Here is a 13,534-nt window from a genome sequence, read left to right as displayed (position 1 = left end):
TACAGGCATGCACATCATGCCCAGCTAACTTTTTTGTATTTTTAGTAGAGACAGAGTTTCACCATGTTGGCCAGGCCAGTCTCAAACTCTTGAGCTCAAGTAACCCTCCCATCTTGGCCTCCCGAATTTCTGGGATTACAGACATGAGCCACCACACCTGGCCAAATCATAAATTTTCTTAAAGCATTCTTAGAAGAAAAAATTGGGTGCCTGTGTTTACCACTGAGTCAATAAGATGGGATATTTGAAATAGGGACTGCCTTGAAATTTAGAACATATAGTAAGTATAATTTTGTCTTTTTATGAAAAAAGTCTATCTCTAGATAGACTTATTCCAACAGAAAAAAAGAGTAAGGTTGTGACTGCCCAGTTTAAGAGATCTAGAAGCTTTTTCTAGGAGCCAGCAACTTGTCCCCAAATAAAATTGTTATTTTCTCTTTGACAAAAACCCAGAAAGTTTCCATAGCCAATCAGGCACTAACAGATGGGATTTAGTGGAAAGGAAAAAAAAAAGCATGCAAATAAAACTTCAAAGAGGCAGAAAGATAAAAGAAAGAAAAAGATAGGATTTTGCCCTCTTATTTATTTTAGGAGTGGTTGTTAAATAGAGGCACTCACGATAAATTTGTCTCTTTGTTTAGAGAGAAGGTAACTACTTGAGACTGGGCACAGTGACTCATGCCTGTAATCTCAGCAGTTTGGGAGGCCAAGGCAGGCAGATCACTTGAGTTCAACGCCAGCCTGGCCAACATGGTGAAACCCCATCTCTACTAAAAACACAGAAACACATGTGGTGTCACATGCCTGTAATCTCAGCTACTTGGGAGGCTGAGGCAGGAGAATCACTTGAATCCAGGAGGCAGAGGTTGCAGTCAACCAAGATCGAGCCACTGCACTCCAGCCTGGGCAGCAGAGGGAGACTCCTCCTCAAAAAAAAAAAAAAAAAAAAAGGAAGAAAAGAAAAATGACTTGAACCAGGAATGGGAGGGAAAAAATGGAAAATTAAAGAGTTAAAGTTTGTATTAATCAGTTTTTGCTAAGTTTTGCTGTATAAAAACCAACCTCCAAACATCAATAGCCTAAAGCAATACTTTTTCCTTACTTACATTCCTTCAGCTGCAGTGAGCTGCCATTGTGTTCCACATGTCTTTTTCTTCCATAATACGAGCTTCAGAAGCAGTTGAACCTGGGATATATCATTCCTAAGCCAGAGGAAAAAGAAAAAGAGATGGCAGAGCTACTCAGTGACTATTAAAACTTCTGCTTGGGCCTGATGTATGTCACACTTGCTGTTTAGATTTCATTAGCAAAACAAGTCACTTGACCAAGCCTGACGTTAGTTGACATTAGTCTTTTCTAGAGAGGGCAGATCATTGGAAAAACAGTGCAGACTATTACAGAGGTCATTTTCAAATGAAGATCAGTCAGAAATTATAATACAAAAATCAGGGGGAAAGAGAAGTAGTTCCCCAAAATTCAATGTGCATAATCAGAATCCACCCATTTGTAGATTACCCATTCATGTAAGAAAATCCACTAAATAATTCATAATATATGCCTTAGATATGTTAGAAGCCCATATAGTTTATAAAAGAACAGTGAATTCTTTAGGAAGCATCTTTCACTCAGTGCACTGGATTTTCAGTAAATTCTTCCGTTTTCTGGAAGAGTTGGAAGATTTCTTAGATGAAAGGAGGAACCATAGGCTAATCCCTGCTTTGTACCTAGAAGCCTCTGCTTACAGCCTGGATTTTCAGTATCTCTTCTGTTCTATAATCCTCCTCTGTATGGATTCCTATGAGGATATAAATTATCCATCTTCAGCCATAAGTTTTCTGTGATGTGTTTTCAGAAATTTCACAATGTCTATCCTTGCTGACAACATAAATCCTTTCTTCATACTGAAAAGACTGGAAAACAATCCTGTTTCTTTAGACGGATCTTTGCTGTTAAACTTCTTCATTTAAACAGCACTTTCTTAGCCCTTGTAAAATTTGTTTTGTTGAAGTGCTTTGTTTCTCTTTGAAAAAAAAGCATTTTTTATCTAATTTTGAATGATTCCACCTGCTAGATTACTTATCTTGAAAGTGAGTCAGGCAACTTGTTGGTTTGCAGGGATTAGAGAAGCAAGTGGATTTCAGTTTTCTGAAATGCAAGTCTGACACCTTCTGGAAAGCATGTAACTTTTACACTCACAAGCTAGTTCACTTGATCCACTCTCCAGAAGGCCAGGGGTACATGAAGTCAAATGGGAAAAACCTTGCATTTTTATTTCCATGAATTGCTATTTAATATTTAGGATTTTCTTCAATTATGAATATGGACAACTAAACATAGTAGTATTATTAGTAATGTTATCAACAGTAGAAATTACAGATTTTAAAAATCACATTATAGTTATTGCAAATATCAAAAAGTATTGTTTACATTCACCATTACTTTGAAATTCTGATAGACCTGTCATTAGATCTCATTATTTAATGAATTATTATAAAGCACATACATTAATAGTTCATACATTTGCTATTTTAACATTATGACTTTTGAATATTTCAATATAATTCGTGTTCTTTGAAATTTTATATATATTATTAATATTTTACACATTTAAAGAATATTTTGAGAAGTTGTCTATAGTTTACAACCAAACAGCAACAGGTTTATGGTACTAAAAAGATTAAGAATGCTTGTTCGGGGGGAGAGATCCAAGATGGCTGATCACTAGTAGCTCGGGACTAGCTCCCAGTGAAAGTGCAAAGAACGAGAGGACGCCACACCTTCACATGAATTCTTGTTGCTCACGCACCAGGAGATTCCCAGCGGAGGAGCCCCACGGGTCGCCAGCGCGACTCTTGTGACCGGCGAGGCAGTTTTGCCGGCACCTTGGAGCGTCAGTTCTTGGTGCAGAATCAGAAAAGCACCATCAATCTTAACGCCGCTAATTTAGTCGGCGCAGTGGGTTGCTTAGATTTCGGCGCTGAGAATCAATAAGTTGGACGTCCACTCAGAAACCCAATTACAAAGATGGTAAATACAAAGACCAAGACCACAGATGGATAAATTTAAAACGAAGGGAAGAAAACAGCCAAAAAAGGCTGAGAATACCCAAGATCAGAACGCCTCTCCCTCAGTGGGGGATCATAGTTCCTCATCAGCAATGGAACAAGGCTTGATGGAGAACGAGTGTGTTCCAATTACAGAAGCAGGCTTCAAAATGTGGATAATGAGAAACTTCTGTGACTTAAAAGAACTGTTTTAAACCAATCTAAAGAAACTAAGAACTTTGAAAAAAGATTTGATGAAATGTTAACAAGAATACACAATTTAGAGAGGAATATAAGTGAATTGATGGAGCTGAAAACACAATACGAGAACTTCGTGAAGTATGCACAAGTTTTAACAGCCGAATTGATCAAGCAGAAGAAAGGATATCAGAGGTCAAAGACCAACTCAATGAAATAAAACAAGAAGATAAGATTAGAGAAAAAAGGATAAAAAGGAACGAGCAAAGTCTCCAAGAAATATGGGACTATGTGAAAAGACCTAATCTACGCTTGATAGGTGTACCTGAATGTGAAGAAGAGAATGAATCCAAGCTGGAAAATACGCTTCAGGACATTATTCAGGAAAATTTTCCCAACCTAGTAAGGCAGGATAATATTCAACTCCAGGTAATACAGAGAACACCACAGAGATATTCCTCAAGAAGAGCAACTCCAAGGCACATAATCGTCAGATTCACCAGGGTTGAAATGAAGGAGAAAATACTAAGGGCAGCCAGAGAGAAAGGTCAGGTTACCCACAAGGGGAAGCCTATCAGACTTACAGCAGATCTCTCAGCAGAAACCCTAAAAGCCAGAAGAGAGTAGGGACCAATATTCAATATCCTTAAAGAAAAGAACTTTCAACCCAGAATTTCACATCCAGCCAAACTAAGCTTCACAAGTGAAGGAAAAATAAAGTTTTTTGTGAATAAGCAAGCACTCAGAGATTTCATCACCATGAGGCCTGCTTTACAAGAGCTTCTGAAAGAACCACTACACATAGAAAGGAACAAACAGTATCAGCCTTTCTAAAAAAATACCAAAAAGAGCATCAATATAGTGAAGAATTTACATCAACTAATGGGCAAAATAGCCAGCTAATATTAAATGGCAGTATTAAACTCACATATATTATTATTAATTCTAAATTTAAATTGACTAAATCCCTCAATCCAAAGATAGACAGGCAATTTGAATAAAAAACTAAAACCCATCAGTATGTTGCATCCAGACTCATCTCACATTCAAGGATATACAAAGACTCAAAACAAGGGATGGAGAAGGATTTACCAACCAAACAGAGAGCTAAAATAAATAAATAAAAAGTAGAAGTTACAATTAAGCAACAAAGATCAAAAGAAGCAAAGAAGGACATTATATAATGATAAAAGGATCAATGCAACAACAAGAAGAGCTAAAGATCCTAAATATATACGCACCCAATACAGGAATACGTAGATCAGTACCACATCATATCAACTTAGAAGTTTAAACGAAATGTTGTTTGGCTCCTTGTTTGTTATTCTCTTCCCTCATTTTCTTTTATATCTCTGTTATTAAGGACAATTATAGGCATACCCATATTTAGATTGCATTCTAGCCCGGGCAATAAAGCAATACCCCCATCCTCTCTCCCTCTTCCTCTTTCTCTTTCTTTCTCTTCTTTATTCTTTTTCTTATAAAAAAAAAAAAAAAAAAAAAAAAAAAAAAAAAAAAAAAAAAAGAAAGAAAATACAAGGGAAGCTGTGATCAATTTCATCCTGAAAGGTAGAATGGGGTGGTCTTTGGGAAAGTACTTCTTCACCGAATAGAAGTTCTTCCTGAAAACAAGTGGGAGAAAAAAAAAAAAGAAAGAAACCAACTTGTTTGTCCTGTAGAATTTCTAACAGTTTGAACACAAAAGGAGCATAAAATTCATACTATTTTGCATTTTGTTTTTTTTCACTTAACGAAAGTCATTAATCCATTCAACAAACATGTATTAATGACCTAACGTTATTCTTTTTCATTTTTGAATTAGTGAGAATATAGCATTTTAAATTTATTGATATATCATAGTTGTACCTGTTTTAAGGGCTCATGTAATATTGCATGTATATACAATGTGTGATGATCAAATCAGGGTAACTGGGATATGCATCATCTCACAGATTTAGCTTTTTGGTGTGTTGAGAACATTACGGTTCTTCTCTTTTAGCTATATTGAAGTATACAAAAAAAAAATGCTTGTTCGCTGGGCGCGGTGGCTCAAGCCTGTAATTCCAGCCCTTTGGGAGTCCGAGGTGGGTGGATCACGAGGTCAAGAGATCGAGACCATCCTGGTCAACATGGTGAAACCCCGTCTCTACTAAAAATCTAAAAAATCAGCTGGGCATGGTGGCGCGTGCCTGTAATCCCAGCTACTCAGGAGGCTGAGGCAGGAGAATTGCCTGAACCCAGGAGGCGGAGGTTGCGGTGAACCGAGATCGTGCCATTGCACTCCAGCCTGGGTAACAAGAGCGAAACTCCGTCTCAAAAAAAAAAAGAATGCTTGTTCTTGATGCATTCTAAAAGGGATAGAGGAGGACAAAAGAATATATAGAACTACATCTCTCTTTCACTAAAATAATGATTTTCAGTTATTGTGTATAGAATTAAATGTCAAGAGTATTTTAAAATAAAATAATGTTTTGATATTATATTAATCAATGTACAAAGCTTGTCTTTCCTTTTTCTTCTCATGAAAATGGACCCCAAAACTGTGCCAAGGGAACTGCCTCTTCTTCCTTCACTCCCCTCCCTCTGCCCACCACCACGAAGTGGTATATAATTGCGGAGTTTTTTTAAAAAGTCTTTTAAAACTATGAAATTTGTTTTTAATTTTTATGTAAGGTAATAGTTTCTAGACACTGAATTGCAATTGAAAAAGGGAATAAGACTAGCAAATTTCCCATCATTCATTAAAATGCTTCTACATTAGGAAACACAGAAACACATCTAAGCTCTGTGGTGTTCCTGGACAAGCATGGGGGCTACTGTTGAATACAGTCTGTGTGTGGAGCTGCTTATTTTAACAAGATGGACTGGAGAGTCGGCTCCAAGTGTGTGACATATGCTCTGAGGGAGCACAAGATCATCCAGCAGGAAGCAGAAAGAAAATATTGAACTTCTGTTTCTGTTTATTTAAGATTTGAAAACTAACGAACTTTATCAGGTTTTCTCATGCATTAGGTCTGTACATCAGCAGGTCAGGATCTTATGAAAGGCATGAGGTGTCCCCAGGGAGTTGTGGAATTTTCACAGAGCAGTAGGGTTGGCAGTCACCTTCATCCTTCCTCTGCTTTGGGGCTGCTGAGACATTCACATTTTTTGTGTGCCCAGTTAAGTGACTCCACAAATGCATTATCTTGTTTTAACTAAGCTTGCCTTCACAAAGTGGAGATCCTCATGGAACTGTGGGTTGAAGATAATATTTGCAATAATGCAATCTCATAAACTTATACAAACACAATGGCAGAGGCTCATTTACTCTTAATACGACCCTTTCAGAAACAATACAAAGAAAAAAATGACCAACTCATCACATCTAATAATTAATTGGATGTCCTAAAATTGAAATGATCAAGATGATTTAATATATGGATTGATAAACGTTGTTGCTAAAGATGACCTTGCCTGTAGTGCATAATGTGCCTTGAGAAGTTAGTTAATAGTAGCCATACATATAAAGAGCTTATATATATGTAAGTTCAAAAACTATTTACTAAGAAAAATATGTTATCCAAAGAGTTTGAATAGTACTATTATAAAGTTCCAAGAATAAAGTTTTTGAACTAAACCATGAATAAAAGAGTTCTATTGTGAGTTCAGGATTATTAGAAGAGGGAATGCCATGTTGGCTAAAGTGAGTTTTGCTGGCCCAAGATAAATCTAACAATAATGTGGAACAGTGAGAAGATATGTTGGTTGAAATGGACATTAGGGTATTGTAGACTGAGTGCATTCCCAGATAGACTGTGGATCTCATCTGGGCAAGAATTGTGTCTATTAGTCCCACATTCCAAGCTGCTTCCTGGAATCAGTACGTGCTCAGAAAACATTTGTTAGGCTTATGGATTCAAAGAAACAAATAACTAAGGGGAATTTGATCTTTGGTTTATAGCACAACTTCTCTTTGCCCCTTAGCATTTCCCAGTGATGGGAAGTTGTTTAGTGTTGGAAAGCAGAATCCAAACGATAGCATCAAGAGCCTGAGTTGACAGAAAGCATCAGCTCCCGGAGAGCTGGAAGTCCCTCCCCACCCTGGGCTTCCATTAGCTTTTCCACATTGCACCGTATTACACCAACTACAATTTCATGCGGTATTTGTTTCTAGTTGTCTCTCACTATTATTTGGGGAGTTCCTGGCAGGGAGACACAGGGTCTTACTCATCCTTATTTTCCTGAAGGCTAGAACAATGTCAGACACAGAAGAAAGCAGCAGGGAGCAAATACATATGAGCACCTGCTCGGCACTGGGCGCTGGACTTGTGCTATGTATTCTATTATCACACTAACCTTACAAAGGTTAAACTGCATTCCCATGGCCACACAGTAAGTAAGGAATCCAGGATTTTGAGTCCAAGTTTGATTCCAAGCCCAGGACTCTTTCCACTATCCCATATTATGTCAATAAATATAGGATTCATAAATTGGTTGATAAACTAACATAAGCTCTTTATTGTGGCTCTCAAATGGTAGAAACACAAATATGACACCCTGCCACATAGTGAAACCCACAACACTTTCAAGAGCCTCAATGGTTAACTTCATTTTATTAATCTAGACTCCACTTCCCTACGACTTCTACTGACTGCTCCTTGTTCTTCTGTAGAGCCGCATAGGATAACTAATGCCGCTTCCACAAAATCAGCCCTTGGCTTCTGAAGACAGTCACCGTGTCTACCCCTCACCAAGTAGCTGTTTTTCCAGGCCATCATGACCAATTGGCTTGCAGGAAGAAAAAAGGAAGCCTGATTTTAATCCTTAAATTGTGGATCCTTTGCCATCCACTGTGTACCTTATCTAGCCAGAAAGTTTCTGAATTTATGCTGAGCTAGACCCAAATGGGATATTCCTTCCTGGCACTCCTCTGCATCAAAACACAGCATCCCCTGGCCATTGCTTTTTCCCTTGTGAAAGTTCACTTACACTAGCAAGCACAGGTTGCAGGCCTGGGGAAGTGGATGATTCACCAGGTGTGTCTGGATGGGCTCTATGGAAAGTACCTTTAGCAGCTTCTCTCAAAGTGCAGTCAGGAACCACCTGCATCAGAATCACTGGAAGTCTGTGTTAAAATGTGAATTCCTGGCCCCACCCTCGAACACCTAGATCAAAATTCCTAGGATAAGACCTAGAATCCTTACTTTTAAATGAGCACTCAATCCAGCAATGATTCTGATGCATACTTGAGCTTGGGAGCCTCTGGGCTAAAGCCGGCCATGTCTAAGCGGCATGGCAGTTGCCATGTGGATAGTGAAATCCATACTGGTGGATGGCAACTAGAGTCAGTTCACATAAATAAGAAATATTTTTAAATGAAATGAGATTGTCAATACTTATGTAAGAAAAGCAAAAGGTTTTGGCAAGGGAGCCTGGCAGCAATTACATAGAAAACCATGATTTAAAAAAAAATAAAAAATAAAAAATAAAGGATAGCGGGGGGGATCCTGTAGTTAGCAGGACTGGCCTAGGCAATGTCAGTGAAACTTGTAACGCAAAAGTGGACACTTGTAACTTGAAAGGTTCTCAAAATTCCTCTGAGTGGGACTCAGTGATGATTTACAAAGGAGTGAGGTGATTGGCCATTTTTTTTTTTTTTTTTTGCAACCAATAGATTTTATTTTATTTTGAAGAGCACATAGCTAACATGGAAGATGAATCCCTAATGTTAGCTTGGACCCATCTGAGGGCTGTGTTGACAAGAGACAAAGTAGTCTCTGCCAAACTCAGTGTCTCCTATGGGGCTTTCACTGAGACTCAGTGGGTTGAGTCCTTGGTATCTCTGAAGGATTTCTGAAATAAAATAACCCTTCATCCCCACTCCCAACCTGTTTATTAAAAGAAAAGATTTTTTAATATACATTGAATAAACCCCAATGTATATTATGGGGTTTACGGCTCAGGTGATACTTAGATGCAGTTAGAAAACACCATCCAAGAACCAAAAGTAATAAAAAGAAATTTCATTTTTTACTCTTTTTTTAAAGAAATTAAGGGAGATTCCATTTCTATCACTAAGTGCTACTTAAAATCGTCTCTCCCCTTGTTCTTTCTCTCTCATACCTCTTAGCTGCCCAAAGCCTCTTTTCCACGCTTTGACTCAGTTCTCTCTTCCAAAAGCCTTTGGACTTACTGGAGCTGAAAGGTCATGTGTAGGGGTAGGAACAGCAAGACAAAAGCCCTTGTAGAAACCATAACTGACTCCTTGGGAATTCTGCTCAGAGAGCTGTTGTTTGCGCTCCCTGGAATGTCTTTAGCTTCTCCAGGGGTCTTGCTGTTGGTGAGGTTATTTCTGTCACCTACTTCTTTTCCTTCTCAGCCTCTATGGTCTTGCACCTGATTAAAGTAAACAGAAGCCACCAGAGAGGTCACTAAGAAGGTAGAAGTTCATGAACAAAACAGCTGGTGTATTTGATTCGGATGGTGAGCAAACATTTTATTCTTTTAATTTCAACTGTTTTATTAAAACTCAGACCAGCCTTATCTGGTGAGCTGCTTGATCCTACCCAGCAGGAGAAAAGATAAGAGAAAGTAGCAACCAGTCAATAGATGTCAGCAGGCAGTCTCATTCCCAAACAAGATAAAAGAGCATGGACTCTGAGCTCAAACCAAAATATTTACATGATATCTTGTTGAGGACATTATCAGCACTTTGGAGGGGACATTAGGATGTAGATGACAAGAAAAAAATCACTGAAGGATGTTGGGAATAGCCTGGGCTAGAAAAGGATGAGCTAACCTAACGTCAGAGCTAGGTTTCTCTAGCTCTGATTTCTTAAGCAACCATTGGAATAAGAAACTGGGCAAATTCCCAACAGGGCGGGGCAATCCCCATGATCCCAGCCCACTGGGAAAGGGGCCTAATTCTGCTTCTCCCTTCCCATTCCCCAGCAGCAACATACAAAAGCACAGAATGTCTCAGTGCCCTGGAATTTCTTCAGTCAGATGACCCTGGGTGGTTTTTGCATCAAAAACACAGATTTACGAAACAACAAATTATTTGTGAAAAATTTTTCACTTTGTTGGAAGAACTGTAGAGAATCACCACAGGGTTATTCATGAATATATTTGAAGAACATGATTCTAGGTAAGAGATTCTGATATACCCATAGATTTTCAAGAGCATATCTTCAGCATTAGAGAAACATTCTGCAAAAACTGTCCCATCAGGCCCAAGCAGTTACAGCAGCCGAGTAGCCCGTCTGAGAAACAACTCCGGAACTCCTTCAGACAAACCCGCCAGAGCGGGGTGACTTGGCAGTCCTTGAGCCCCTGCCAGCTCATTTGTGGACAGTATTTTTCACAGATGCTCCCTGGTGTGTAGCAATTTCCGGATATTTTTCAAATGGTTTGTATCCTGCCAGCTGGGTGCAGTGCAGGCACTACAGCTTGGAGAACTCAGCCGGATGGACCAATCAAAGACTGCTGGCCCGGTTGGGATTAGTCTGCATTGTTTGAGCCTTGCCCTGAGGTTGGCCCCTCTCCCCCTACCCCGCTGATTTCCATCCTCGCTCCTTCCTCTTCCCTAGTCCTTTTGGCCCCTGTTATGAGACCACTAGCCTGTCATCCTACCCCTACGAAAACCTCCTCCCCAGGTGGTCACCGTTAATGTGCAGGCAACAAAATGGAGGGAGAACAATCTTTTAGGAGCAGGAAAACGTGAGCTAGACTCAGTTATGTCACTAATTCGCTCCATTCCTTAGTCAAGACGCATAACTTCTCTGGGTTTCATTTTCCGCTCTGATAAAATGAAGGCCCCATCACTACTGTCAGGTAAGGCCTTTACCAAGTCATCCAGGTCATTCCAGTAAGTTGCACATCTGACAATGTCCCATCCCTTACCACCTCCTCTAAGTATGTTTTCTGAGATAATTCAGAAAATAAGATTTTAGAAGGAAAGCTGTGTCCGTTGCAGGAACCTGCTTCAGTGGCAGGCTACGGCTAAACATTAAATTCTAAAGAAGACATGAATTCCCTTATTAATGCTGCTTAGGGGAAGAAGAGACTGAAGGAAGGCCACTTCTATAAAAATCAATGATGAACTGGAATTTATCACCTCTGTGTGAGTCTGGCCTCTCAGGACTTTTCCTCTAGAGTCTCAGGATCCTGCGTAGTGAATAATGAATCTAAACATGCCGTCTATGCCCTTGAGGATATGTAAAAATGAAATTTTGATGATAAAACAATAAAAGAAAGAAGAAAAATTCTGGAAAGGTTAACTTCATTTCTATTATTATACTCAAAATGAGGGTAATGTTTTCTCCAATTATAAAAACAACACAGAAATCTTGAAACTACCAAGAAATATAAAGAATGAAACAAAATCACTCATAATAGAGATAACCACTGGCAATATTATGGCTGTTTCCTTTCACTCTTTTTGATCTGGACAGTATAAAAACAGTTTCCTTCATGATTTTGAAACATCAGTCTTGTCTTGTCTTGTCTTGTCTTGTCTTGTCTTGTCTTGTCTTGTCTTGTCTTTTTTCTTTTTTCTTTTGAGACAGGGTCTTGCTCTTGTTGCCCAGGCTGGAGTGCAGTGGTACGATCTCAGCTCACTGCAACCTCCATCTCCTGGATTCGAGTGATTTTCCTGCCTCAGCCTCCTAAGTAGCTGGGATTACAGGCATGTGCCACCATACCCAGCTAATTTTTATATTTTTAATAGAGACGGGGTTTCAGTTTCACCATGTTGACCAGGATGGTCTTGAACTCCTGACCTCCTGATCCACCGGCCTTGGCCTCCCAAAATGCCGGGATGACAGGTGTGAGCCACCACTTCCAGCCAGCATCAGACGTATTCTAAATTATCCTGGCTCATAGAAATCTCTGAATCCCAGAGAATTCTAAGTACCAATACTGCTTTTGGTTTCCTTTTCCATATTTCACTCTGATCCAAAATTAAAAATAACGCTAACAGGCAACTATTTGAATATGTTGTAGAACTGAGACTCAATATGGAGGTTTGCTGGGACTTAGTGTTTGTAAACAAGCCTTTGTCTGTGCCTATGTTTCAGTAGGGAGTGCAAGGCACAGTGTTCTAATATGCACATTTTGCTCCTCTATTTTTTTATTTTTTTTATTTTTTATTTTTTTCCCAAAAAATCAGCTTTAATAAAACTGGTTCTAAAAGGATGCAAGAGATCTAAATGATCCAAATACAGTGATGGCTTCTCATTTTCTGTCCCCTACAGAGAATATAAGTATCGTTTCTTCTGGATCTAACATATTGGCTTCATTTTCAAAATGCATCACTTTCTTTTCCTTACAAGGCAGCCATACATTAAGCATGTGACAGTCACATGATTTATCCAGTGAGCCCCAAGACTTCCACCAGCTTTCCTGGAACCTACAGCCAGAAGAGTCCTGAGATTTCAAATATTAAAGCTTTCTTCACAGCCACAAGTTCCTTTGATGTTTGGGTTATTGAACACAAACTCTGGATAATTTGTCTTCAACATAGTCCATTTCTGTTCCTAAAAGTGTTAGCTGTCCTTTCTTTTCGATGAATACTCTGACTCCATCTTAAATAACTTCATCAGAATCTCCTTTTGTCTTTGTATATTCTAGAGTATAAGAAAGGCCATTACAGACCCTGGTTCGAACACCGACTTTTACACCTACATGCTCAGGCTTATCTTTAAGAAGCTGCTTCGTCTTGTTTACTGCTGAAGGTGTCAGGGCGAGAGCAGTCCAGGTGGGCTGCAGCTTCCTCTTGCTCACAGCCGGGACAGTTGCCTGGTCTAAGGAAGCCGACATCTTCGCCGTCCCGGCGCCCTGGTGCCTCGGGCGGAAGCTCGGCCGCCTCAGCCTCTCCATGGACACGGCGGGCACATTCTGGTCATCTATTTTAAATTCTTCAATGACTTCCTATTGCCCTTTTGATAAAATTCACACTCCTCCGGAAGACTCACAGAGGCCATCGTCATTAGACCCCTGCTCCTGTCTGGTCTTGGCTTGCACGCCTTTCTCCTACACTCTCTGCTCCAGCAATACTGGTCCTCTGCTACAGAGAGAAGAATACTGATATTCCTCTCTCTGTGGCATTCTTCTTCTTCCCATTGTCTGACTAATTTCTCATTTATCCATCAGAATAGCTTTTTGATATGTCCTCACCTTGTATTCCTCCCATATGAACACTTGTTGCATTTTATTGCTGTGGTGTATTTTTTGCCTTTCCTTTTAAACTCTAAATGCCCTGGGAGTAATGACTATCTGTTTTGCTGTCCAATGTGCTCTCATCACTAAGC

At 39.4% G+C, this 13,534-nt stretch overlaps 1 pseudogene; it reads right to left on the bottom strand.

The window, feature by feature from the left end:
* Window positions 1-12,596: 12,596 nt before the first annotated feature.
* On the bottom strand, window positions 12,597-13,168 carry LOC101047450 (iron-sulfur cluster assembly 1 homolog, mitochondrial pseudogene; annotated as a pseudogene).
* Between the last annotated feature and the right edge of the window lie 366 nt (window positions 13,169-13,534).

This window comes from Saimiri boliviensis, chromosome 1 (genome assembly GCF_048565385.1).
Source record: "Saimiri boliviensis isolate mSaiBol1 chromosome 1, mSaiBol1.pri, whole genome shotgun sequence".
Taxonomy (NCBI): Eukaryota; Metazoa; Chordata; class Mammalia; order Primates; family Cebidae; genus Saimiri; species Saimiri boliviensis.
The sequence above is the reverse complement of the archived record's forward strand: the minus strand, read 5'-3'. Positions and strand labels throughout refer to the sequence as shown.